The sequence below is a fragment of the Pongo abelii genome, chromosome 10, assembly GCF_028885655.2.
Source record: "Pongo abelii isolate AG06213 chromosome 10, NHGRI_mPonAbe1-v2.0_pri, whole genome shotgun sequence".
In the NCBI taxonomy this organism is placed as follows: domain Eukaryota; kingdom Metazoa; phylum Chordata; class Mammalia; order Primates; family Hominidae; genus Pongo; species Pongo abelii.
The window spans coordinates 17,092,976-17,105,514 of NC_071995.2; the positions used below are offsets into that span (position 1 = coordinate 17,092,976).

At 38.9% G+C, this 12,539-nt stretch overlaps 1 long non-coding RNA gene across 3 annotated transcripts in view; it reads left to right on the top strand.

Moving 5' to 3' along the window:
- The first annotated feature begins 8,839 nt into the window (after nucleotides 1-8,839).
- LOC129049067 (uncharacterized) overlaps nucleotides 8,840-12,539 on the top strand; it is a 239,567-nt gene continuing 235,867 nt past the window's right edge. The window contains exons 1-2 of one of the 3 annotated variants that reach the window (XR_010135732.1): nucleotides 8,840-9,716; nucleotides 9,912-10,034. This is a non-coding gene — a long non-coding RNA (uncharacterized LOC129049067). The remainder of the gene's footprint in view (nucleotides 9,717-9,911; nucleotides 10,035-12,539) is intronic. The other 2 variants (XR_010135731.1, XR_010135730.1) reach the window with 2 other exon arrangements.

Here is a 12,539-nt window from a genome sequence, read left to right on the forward strand (position 1 = left end):
TGGCCTTTTACAAAGTTTGTCAACTCCTGATCTATACAATTGAATAAAAAGCATATAAATGGATACTGAAATTTCTCTTATTATTTTTCACTGACTAACTGGTGCCAGAATTTAATCAAAGTGACTAAGAACACCACTTTATTTCAATATTGGTCCTCTCATATTTGCCCCAAATTATCCATTTTTGTCTCAAATTATTACATTCTATATGGCATGGTATATGTGGGATATTCAGTAATTTTTCAAGAATTTTCTCAGTTGTTAAAGGATTGAAATATTGTTAATTGTCTTCTATGAAAACATAGCTTCTTATCAGCATGTTTTGAGCTTGTATGGGCTTTCCCTAGTAGCTGAATGTTTTTCCATGAGATCAGTTCTCTTGACAATACTGTGATGGAAATTGAGGTTTTAAAGTCCCTTTGGTTGGAAAAGTGTATTTTTGTTTGGAGTAGATATACAGAAATCATGATACATCCAGTGTAACACCATTAAATCACTCACTTCTCAGAAATGGTAGCTAAAACCATTAATGTTTAATCACTTCATCGCCAATGCCAAGTAGTTTACATTAACAGGGAGCAGAATATGCTATGGCCAAATGAAACTAAATGGAAAACTCAGAAACAGCTGATGATGTCTAATTTAACATCTTTGTTTTTTCCTGGGACATTTATGCTCACGGTGGTGATTTTATATTGCACACATATAATATAGTCATGGTTATTGCTTTTAAAATTGCTCCTAGTTTCTTTGATGGATTTAAATTTATTACTGTTTTATGGAGAGAGAGCATATTGTTCCACCAGGAGCATCACAGTGTCTCATTGCTCTGCCACACAAACAAAATTTAAACCCATCCAAATCCAAAAATCACCCCAAATCCCTTTATCCAAAACAAAAACAATAGCCATTATCTTTAGGATCCCGATTAGCATTTTAAACTATATTTTAAAATATGAAGAAGAAAAATGTCATAGATTACTATTTTTAGGAACCTATCCCAAAGTTACACTAGATAAATGTATGAAAGTACTTGCAAACCAGGTTATTTATTGAAGCACCATTTTTAATAGCAAGCGATTGCAAATAATTCAAATATTCACTAACAGAGAATGGTTAAACTATGAAGATTAACACAATAGATTATTATGCAGCTGTAAAAAGAATTAGAAAAATCTCTATATGTTACTGTGGTTACTGTGGAATAAACTTTAGGATATATATATACTCTTGTATGTGTGTGAGTGTGTATTTGTGCTTGTGTTTTATTGAATTTAGCATTGGTTTGTTTTAGAGACAAGTCTTACTCTGTTGCCCATGCTGAAGTGCAGTGGGACAACCACAGCTCACTGTAACCTCAAACTCCTGGGCTCAAGCGATCCTCCCTTTGCAGCCTCTTGAGTAGCTAGGACAACAGGCATGCACCACCACGCCTGGATAATTTTTAAATTTTTTGTAGAGATAGGGTCTTGCTAGGTTACCCAGGCTGGTCTCGAAATCTTGGCTTCAAGTGATCCTCCTGCCTTGGCCTCCCAAAGTGCCGGGATTGAAGGAGTGAGCCACTGCACCCTGACTGTTCTTATATTTTAAAATCAATGAAAAGACAAACCATAAAGTTTGGAAAAAATAGTTAACTATACAGGGAAGGAGGCAATAGAATAAAAGGAAAAGAGAAACTATTTTTAAAAGTATCTTGTTTTAAGGATGTGACTTTGAAAACGTAAATATTTTACATAATGATTAAATTAATTAAACACAAAGAGCAGTTCCTAAACATTGAAAGTAAAAAGAAACAAAGAAACCTTAATGCGTATCCTATTGATGGCATAACCTTCCACAAAGGAACTATCTGAAGTGGTCTTAAAACATAACAATTTGATTGAACATAAATGGTAGGACAACAGAATATGAAAACAATCCTTTCAGTAATAGTATTATTATTGGTAGTAGTGTTGATATTATTCTGAGACTGTAATCTGCATAGTGTGGCATGAAACAAATGAGTAATTATATCAGCATCACCGAAAACTAGGATTTGGGGCATGGCAGAAAGAAGATACACATACAAAATCAAATAAGTAGAAACTCTGTACTCCTGAATTTGAATTAGAACTATTAGTTTTAACTGATGATGTGTTTTATCTAAAACAAAACAAAGATAATTTTTTTATCTACGTCTGCTGAAAGGAATTAGCAAGCAGATGCAGGCAATGTGAAATGAACCTGGAATATGACTTATTATTCCATATTAGAAAATAATGATGCTATTCAATACAACTAGCGTTGTGTCAAAATGACTCAAGACTAAATGAATACACTCCCAAGCCAATAAATTTCAAGATGTGAAAGATGTTTAAATCTATGAGCTCATAAGACATATACACACACAACACCCACACACCTATATGTAGACACACAGATTTTATACATATATATAAAAATGTATTTTATGTGTGCACGTGTGTGTATATAGTCTTTGAAGGATATTAAGAATCTTATTTTTTTTAAATTGTTTACAATCAAACAAACCCTGAGCATTTATCTTGCCTCTTCTATATAAACTTTAACTCGGCATAAGCAATTGCTGATGAAGAAGAAATGTTTCCTTGTAGAAGCAAACCAGTGAATAATTGAAGAAACAATTTATCTTTTCAACATCTAATGAGTTAATGGATTCAAGCAAAGATTATCCACGGCTGCTAACAACACAAAAAGACAATCGGAAATTAGTTATTATTGCGGGAAGTACCCAATACCATCTATGAAACTGTGTGGACAAAAACACTGACAAAAATCTCCATGAATCTCTAATTTTGAATACAAATTTAAAGAAAATGCAAAGGATTAAAATAGACCATGATGAAGTCAGAAAAATTCAGACAGAGAAAAATGCTCCAGGACCACAAACCCATTTCTTCCGCAAAAGCTTGCAGGTAGAGATTGACTGACCAAGAGAGCAGAGACATAGAGAGAATCTAGAGATTAAAAGAAACTTGAGCTATTTGTCAGCATTCAGTTGCAATGTATGGATGTGATTTGAATTCTAATTTAAAAATCAAAGTAGAAAGTGGTAAACAATTGGGGAAATGTGAACAATGATAGAATATTTAATATTAATGAAATATGTTAAATATTTTCAGATATAATAATGGCATTGAGTATGTAAAAAAGAGTCTGTTTTTAAAGAAATACCTCTGAAATACAGATGATATAATATCACCTGTATATTAGATGATATTATATATATCAGTATCATCAGAATAAATTAACATTAGCATGAATTGTTAATTGCTGACACTGCGCAATAGGTACGTGGATAATTACTATACTGTTCTCATTCCTTTTACTTATGTTTGAAATGTTCTAAAATTAAAAGTTAAAGCATAGAGTGTAAAGTTGAGCAAATTCCTCCAAGACCTAAATATAGCTTATCAAAACTTACATGAATTAGATGCTGCCTGTTGAGCTAATACTTTTTTTTTAAATGATGTGCTTCAGTTTATTGCACTTTTCGAATACTCCAGTTTTTTTGTTTGTTTGTTTTTGTTTTTTTAATTTTATTATTATTATACTTTAAGTTTTAGGGTACATGTGCACAATGTGCAGGTTTGTTACATATGTATACATGTGCCATGTTGGTGTGCTGCACCCATTAACTCGTCATTTAGCATTAGGTATATCTCCTAATGCTATCCCTCCCCCCTCCCCCCAACCCACAACAGTCCCCGGTGTGTGATGTTCCCCTTCCTGTGTCCATGTGTTCTCGTTGTTCAATTCCCACCTATGAGTGAGAACATACGGTGTTTGGTTTTTTGTCCTTGCGATAGTTTGCTGAGAATGGTGGTTTCCAATTTCATCCATGTCCCTACAAAGGACATGAACTCATCATTTTTTATGGCTGCATAGTATTCCATGGTGTATATGTGCCACATTTTCTTAATCCAGCCTATCGTTGTTGGACATTTAGGTTGGTTCCGAGTCTTTGCTATTGTGAATAGTGCCACTATATACATACCTGTGCATGTGTCTTTATAGCAGCATGATTTATAATCCTTTGGGTATATACCCAGTAATGGGATGGCTGGGTCAAATGGTATTTCTAGCTCTAGATCCCTGAGGAATCGCCACACTGACTTCCACAGTGGTTGAACTAGTTTACAGTCCCACCAACGGTGTAAAAGTGTTCCTATTTCTCCACATTCTCTCCAGCACCTGTTGTTTCCTGACTTTTTAACGATTGCCATTCTAACTGGTGTGAGATGGTATCTCATTGTGGTTTTGATTTGCATTTCTCTGATGGTCAGTGATGATGAGCATTTTTTCATGTGTTTTTTGGCTGCATAAATGTCTTCTTTTGAGAAGTGTCTGTTCATATCCTTTGCCCACTTTTTGATGGGGTTGTTTGTTTTTTTCTTGTAAATTTGTTTAAGTTCATTGTAGATTCTGGATATTAGCCCTTTGTCAGATGAGTAGGTTGCAAAAATTTTCTCCCATTCTGTAGGTTGCCTGTTCACACTGATGGTATTTTCTTTTGCTGTGCAGAAGCTCTTTAGTTTAATTAGATCCCATTTGTCAATTTTGGCTTTTGTTGCCATTGCTTTTGGTGTTCTAGACATGAAGTCCTTGCCCATGCCCATGTCCTGAATGGTATTGCCTAGGTTTTCTTCTAGGGTTTTTATGGTTTTAGGTCTAACATGTAAGTCTTTAATCCATCTTGAATTAATTTTTGTATAAGGTATAAGGAAGGGATCCAGTTTCAGCTTTCTACATATGGCTAGCCAGTTTTCCCAGCACCATTTATTAAATAGGGAATCCTTTCCCCATTTCTTGTTTTTGTCAGGTCTGTCAAAGATCAGATAGTTGTAGATATGTGGCATTATTTCTGAGGGCTCTGTTCTGTTCCATTGGTCTATATCTCTGTTTTGGTACCAGTACTATGCTGTTTTGGTTACTGTAGCCTTGTAGTATAGTTTGAAGTCAGGTAGCGTGATGCCTCCAGCTTTGTTCTTTTGGCTTAGGATTGACTTGGCGATGCGGGCTCTTTTTTGGTTCCATATGAACTTTAAAGTAGTTTTTTCCAATTCTGTGAAGAAAGTCATTGGTAGCTTGATGGGGATGGCATAGAATCTATAAATTACTTTGGGCAGTATGGCCATTTTCACGATATTGATTCTTCCTACCCATGAGCATGGAAAGTTCTTCCATTTGTTTGTATCCTCTTTTATTTCATTGAGCAGCGATTTGTAGTTCTCCTTGAAGAGGTCCTTCACATCCCTTGTAAGTTGGATTCCTAGGTATTTTATTCTCTTTGAAGAATAAAATTGTGAATGGGAGTTCACTCATGATTTGGCTCTCTGTTTATCTGTTATTGGTGTATAAGAATGCTTGTGATTTTTGTACATTGATTTCGTATCCTGAGACTTTGCTGAAGTTGCTTATCAGCTTAAGGAGATTTTGGGCTGAGACGATTGGGTTTTCTAGATATACAATCATGTCATCTGCAAACAGGGACAATTTTACTTCCTCTTTTCCTAACTGAGTGCCTTTTATTTCCTTTTCCTGTCTGATTGCCCTGGCCGGAACTTCCAACACTATGTTGAATAGGAGTGGTGAGAGAGGGCATCCTTGTCTTGTGCCCGTTTTCAAAGGGAATGCTTCTAGTTTTTGCCCATTCAGTATGATATTGGCTGTGGGTCTGTCATAGGTAGCTCTTATTATTTTGAGATACGTCCCATCAATACCTAATTTATTGAGAGTTTTTAGCATGAAGGGTTGTTGAACTTTGTCAAAGGCCTTTTCTGCATCTATTGAGATAATCATGTGGTTTTTGTCTTTGGTTCTGTTTATATGCTGATTACATTTATTGATTTGGGTATGTTGAACCAGCCTTGCATCCCAGGGATGAAGCCCACTTGATCATGGTGGATAAGCTTTTTGATGTGCTGCTGGATTCTGTTTGCCAGTATTTTATTGAGGATTTTTGCATCAATGTTCATCAAGGATATTGGTCTAAAATTCTCTTTTTTGGTTGTGTCTCTGCCTGGCTTTGGTATCAGGATGATGCTGGCCTCATAAAATGAGTTAGGGAGGACTCCCTCTTTTTCTATTGATTGGAATAGTTTCAGAAGGAATTGTACCAGCTCCTCTTTGTACCTCTGATAGAATTCGGCTGTGAATCCATCTGGTCCTGGACTTTTTTTTGGTTGGTAAGCTATTGATTATTGCCTCAATTTCAGAGCCTGTTACTGGTCTATTCAGAGATTCAACTTCTTCCTGGTTTAGTCTTGGGAGGATGTATGTGTTGAGGAATTTATCCATTTCTTCTAGATTGTCTAGTTTATTTGCGTAGAGGTGTTTATAGTATTCTCTGATGGTAGTTTGTATTTCTGTGGGATCGGTGGTGATATCCCCTTTGTCATTTTTTATTGCATCTATTTGATTCTTTTCTCTTTTCTTGTTTATTAGTCTTGCTAGCGGTCTATCAATTTTGTTGATCTTTTCAAAAAACCAGCTCCTGGATTCATTAATTTTTTGAAAAGTTTTTTGTGTCTCTATTTCCTTCAGTTCTGCTCTGATCTTAGTTATTTCTTGCCTTCTGCTAGCTTTTGAATGTGTTTGCTCTTGCTTTTCTAGTTCTTTTAATTGTGATGTTAGGGTGTCAATTTTAGATCTTTCCTGCTTTCTCTTGTGGGCATTTAGTGCTATGAATTTCCCTCTACACACTGCTTTGAATGTGTCCCAGAGATTCTGGTATGTTGTATCTTTGTTCTCGTTGGTTTCAAAGAACATCTTTATTTCTGCCTTCATTTCATTATTTACCCAGTAGTCATTCAGGAGCAGGTTGTTCAGTTTCCATGTAGTTGAGCAGTTTTGAGTGAGTTTTTAAATCCTGAGTTCTAGTTTGATTGCACTGTGGTCTGAGAGACAGTTTGTTATAATTTCTGTTCTTTTACGTTTGCTGAGGAGTGCTTTACTTCCAACTATGTGGTCAATTTTGGAGTAGGTGTGGTGTGGTGCTGAAAAGAATGTATATTCTGTTGATTTGGGGTGGAGAGTTCTGTAGATGTCTATTAGGTCCACTTGGTGCAGAGCTGAGTTCAATTCCTGGGTATCTTTGTTAACTTTCTGTCTCGTTGATCTGTCTAATGTTGACAGTGGGGTGTTAAAGTCTCCCATTATTATTGTGTGGGAGTCTAAGTCTCTTTGTAGGTCACTCAGGACTTGCTTTATGAATCTGGGTGCTCCTGTATTGGGTGCATATATATTTAGGATAGTTAGCTCTTCTTGTTGAATTGATCCGTTTACCATTATGTAATGGCCTTGTCTCTTTTGATCTTTGTTGGTTTAAAGTCTGTTTTATCAGATACTAGGATTGCAACCCCTGCCTTTTTTTTTGTTTTCCTTTTGCTTGGTCGATCTTCCTCCATCCCTTTATTTTGAGCCTATGTGTGTCTCTGCACGTGAGATGGGTTTCCTGAATACAGCACACTGATGGGTCTTGACTCTTTATCCATTTGCCAGTCTGTGTCTTTTAATTGGAGCATTTAGCCCATTTACATTTAAAGTTAATATTGTTATGTGTGAATTTGTTCCTGTCATTATGATGTTAGCTGGTTATTTTGCTTGTTAGTTGATGCAGTTTCTTCCTAGCCTTGATGGTCTTTACAATTTGGCTGTTTTTGCAGTGGCTGGTACTGGTTGTTCCTTTCCATGTTTAGTGCTTCCTTCAGGAGCTCTTTTAGGGCAGGCCTGGTGGTGACAAAATCTCTCAGCATTTGCTTGTCTGTAAAGGATTTTATTTCTCCTTCACTTATGAAGCTTAGTTTGGCTGGATATGAAATTCTGGGTTGAAAATTCTTTTCTTTAAGAAGGTTGAATATTGGCCCCCACTCTCTTCTGGCTTGTAGGGTTTCTGTGGAGAGATCCGCTGTTAGTCTGATGGGCTTCCCTTTGAGGGTAACCCGACCTTTCTCTCTGGCTGCTCTTAACATTTTTTCCTTCGTTTCAACTTTGGTGAATCTCACAATTATGTGTCTTGGGGTTGCTCTTCTCGAGGAGTATCTTTTTGGCATTCTCTGTATTTCCTGAATTTGAATGTTGGCCTGCCTTGCTAGATTGGGGAAGTTCTCCTGGATAATATCCTGCAGAGTGTTTTCCAACTTGTTTCCATTCTTCCCATCACTTTCAGGTACACCAATCAGATGTGGATTTGGTCTTTTCACATAGTCCCATATTTCTTGGATGCTTTGTTCATTTCTTTTTATTCTTTTTTCTCTAAACTTCTCTTCTCACTTCATTTCATTCATTTCGTCTTCCATCACTGATACCCTTTCTTCCAGTTGATCGCATCAGCTACTGAGGCTTCTGCATTCTTCATATAGCTCTCATGCCTTGGTTTTCAGCTCCATCAGGTCCTTTAAGGACTTCTCTGCATTGGTTATTCTAGTTATCCATTCATCTAATTTTTTTTCAAAGCTTTTAACTTCTTTGCCATTGGTTCGAATTTCCTCATGTAGGTCGGAGTAGTTTGATCGTCTGAAGCCTTCTTCTCTCAATTCGTCAAAGTCATTCTCCGTCCAGCTTTGTTCTGTTGCTGGTGAGGAGCTGCGTTCCTTTAGAGGAGAAGAGGCGCTCTGATTTTTAGAGTTTCCAGTTTTTCTGCTCTGTTTTTTCCCCATCTTTGTGGTTTTATCTACCTTTGGTCTTTGATGATGGTGACGTACAGATGGGCTTTTGGTGTGGATGTCCTTTCTGTTTGTTAGTTTTCCTTCTAACAGACAGAACCCTCAGCTGCAGGTCTGTTGGAGTTTGCTGGAGGTCCACTCCAGACCCTGTTTTCCTGGGTATCAGCTGCGGTGGCTGTAGAACAGTGTGTATTGGTGAACCGCAAATGCTGCTGCCTGATCGTTCCTCTGGAGGTTTTGTCTCAGAGGAGAACCCGGCCGTGTAAGGTGTCAGTCTGCCCCTACTGGGGGGGTGACTCCCAGTTAGGCTACTCGGGGATCAGGGACCCACTTGAGGAGGCAGTCTGTGGGTTCTCAGATCTCAAGCTGCGTGCTGGAAGAACCACTACTCTCTTCAAAGCTGTCAGACAGGGACATTTAAGTCTGCAGAGGTTACTGCTGTCTTTTTGTTTGTCTGTGCCCTGCCCCCAGAGGTGGAGCCTACAGAGGCAGGCAGGCCTCCTTGAGCTGTGGTGGGCTCCACCCAGTTCGAGCTTCCCAGCTGCTTTGTTTACCTAATCAAACAACTAACTCGGCAATGGCAGGCGCCTCTCCCCCAGCCTCACTGCCGCCTTGCAGTTTCATCTCGGACTGCTGTGCTAGCAATCAGCAAGACTCCGTGGGCGTAGGACCCTCCGAGCCAGGTGCGGGTTATAATCTCCTGATGTGCCGTGTTTTAAGCCCGTTGGAAGAGCGCAGTATTCGGATGGGAGTGACCGGATTTTCCAGGTGCCGTCTCTCACCTCTTTCTTTGACTAGGAAAGGGAATTCCATGACCCCTTGCGCTTCCCGGGTGAGGCGATGCCTCCCCCTGCTTCGGCTTGCACACGGTGCGCTGCACCCACTGTCCTGTGCCTACTGTCTGGCACTCCCCAGTGAGATGAACCCAGTACCTCAGTTGGAAATGCAGAAATCACCCGTCTTCTGCGTCGCTCACGCTGGGAGCTGTAGACTGGAGCTGTTCCTATTCGGCCATCTTGGCTCCTCTCCCAGGTAATACTTTTAAAATATTTTGCACTCCACAGAGGAAGGTTTTATATATAAGTCTGAGTTTTGTTTTTCTGAGTTGTTTTCAGTTGGTCCATGTGATTACATTTTTATACATGGTAAAATTTATATATATTTTTCCAAGTCTGAGATTTTTCTTTCTTTTCTTTTCTTTCTTTTTTTTTTCTTTTCCTTTTTGAGACGGAGTTTTGCTCTTGTTGTCCAGGATGGAGTGCAATGGCATGATCTCAGCTCACCGCCACCTCTGCCTCCCGGATTCAAGTGACTCTCCTGCCTCAGCCTCTTGAGTAGCTGGGATTACAGGTATGTGCCACTACACCTGGTTAATTTTGTACTTTTAGTAGCGATGGGGTTTCTCAATGCTGGTCAGGCTGGTCCCAAACTCCTGACCTCAGGTGATCCATCCGCCTTGGCCTCCCAAAGTGCTGGGATTACAGGCGTGAGCCACCACACCCGGACCTGAGTTTCTTTCTTAAAGCTTGTGTTAAGATGTTGCCATGTGGGGCCAATATCATAATATAACATACTATTCTGTGTGTGTCTGCACATGTATAATAGAGATATTATTTTAAAATATGATTACAAATGGTATAATCTCTTTCTTAAACCATACAGGTTTTTGTTGCATTTTTTTTTTGTTAACACTATGCCCTGAGACTTTATTACCAAAGGGAAGAGGAGAGGAGGCATTTTCTATTCAAGAAGCCCAAAAATAGGAATTAACACAGGTGCAACAGGGGGAATTCTTCATTGAAAAGGGACAAAAAGTAGAAATTCCTCTGGTACAAAAAGAGGGGGTTCAGAGAGAATGGATCTTGGGTTGGGATACTGCTGGGGTCCCCTGAGGGAACTTACCCATCTCTGGCCTTTGTGAGAAGATAGGGACCCTATTGAAGGATATGCCCCATGTAATTGATTTAAATGTGCCCTCCTGCCCCGCAAAATTATCCAACTTCTAACCCTTGGAGCCTATAAATGTGACCTTCTGTGGAAAAAAGGGATTGGGCAGATATAATTAAGTTAAGGTTATCTCGATGAGATTATTCTGGATTAGATTGGGCTCTAAATCCAATGGCAAATATTTATAAGAGAAGAGAAGGGGAAACAGACACAGAGACACAGAGAGAAGTCCATGTGAGGACAGACGCAGAGAGTGGGGTTACACAGCTCCAAGCCAAGGAATGCCAAGGGTTGCAAGCAACCAGAAGGTAGGAGAGAAGCAAGGAATAGACGCCCTGGAGAATCCAGACAGAACCAACCCTGCCAACAACTTGATTTCAGGTTTCTGACCTCCTGAACTGGGAGATAATAAATTTATGTTTTAAGCCGCTAAGTTTGTGGTCATTTGGTATGATTGCTCTAGAAAACCAATATATCTCACTTATTATACCAAACTCTGGGAAGAATCCCAGTCACGGGGCATCTAAGCGCAATAGGAGATGCCCAAAAGCATAGTAATATTGGTCAGGTAGTTTGCAGGGGTGAGTTCCAGAGAGAAAACCCCTAGGTATCTCTTGACGTATTTTTCTACACAGCTTACTGGAGTTCTGACATGCTCCTTGTGGGATGCAGAAGGCAGCTGATGGCTGCGAAACAGTAGGCCTATCACAGGGATCCCTGTAGTGAGGGATAACTCTAGCTGGGGTTACAGCAGAGACTATAGGTGGAGGTGTAGAGTAACGGTAGAGGCCAAAGAAGGAACACGAGTTAGGTGGGAAAGGGAAAATAGTATCAGGTGCTAGATATGCTGAGAAAACAGCCCATGGATTTCACCCACTGTGGACTTGCTAGAATGGATTTAGATAGGACAGATCAGAAGAAACTATTTGCAACTCAGAGAAGCAGAAGCCAGGGAAGAAATATAATTTGGAACTAAAGATTGCCTCCCCAGTATAAAGTTCTTATTGTGCCCAAATTTTATTTTGGAGAGGAGGAGAATCTTGAAAAGAGAAATTTTAATAAGAAATAGTTTGAACTGCAATATGAGTTCTGCTGCAATGGACCATCATAATCAATCATTGTGAATGGGGCAAGTCTAAAATTTCTTCTGTCATTAGGTGGAGGGAGGTTGGAAGTGAAGGAAGAACTCTGAGGTTACATCAATCACATGATTTCTTTAAAACTACATTTGTTTGCATGAATTGTAGTATATAATATTTGATCTTATTACACATAGAAATGGCAAAAATCAGTGGTTATATGCTTTCAATATTTTTCTCAAGTAAAATCCACTATAATTTTTACCGGCTAAATTTAGACTTATTTTATTAACAATTTATTTGCACATCTACCTGGGAAAGAGTCTATTTCAAACAATGAAAATCTGATGCAACTGTATCTCTTTTAGTTTCAGTCCTACCATCAAAGTCCAGGAGAAGCCCGTCTCTTTTCAAAGGGCTTTTTTTTTTTTTCCTCAATCTAGGTGGCTAACTTTGATTTGTCTTTGGCACGATACTGTGGAGCTCACAAGTAACTCTCATTAAGAGTTCTACAAATGCTAATTGACAGATCAGCAAGTTTGGAGGGCTGCTTTTAATACATACAGTTTCTTTTGGTGTTTTGCATCTTTTCTACCTCTCAAGAGTCAAGTCTATTTGACAGCCAACTAGAAAGAGAGTATTGAAGTAATTGCCCATAAAATGAGAGTCTCCTATCTGCCCTCTTCTCAGCACACTTGCCTAAAGAATCTGCCTACTGCCTTTACTCTTTGCTTCATTTGGTCATACAGTGGCTTGTTAGGTGTGGGCTCCTTTCGGCCAGGGCTACCCAGCTCTATTTCAGTTCCCTGTGTGCCTGTTTGCCTTCGGA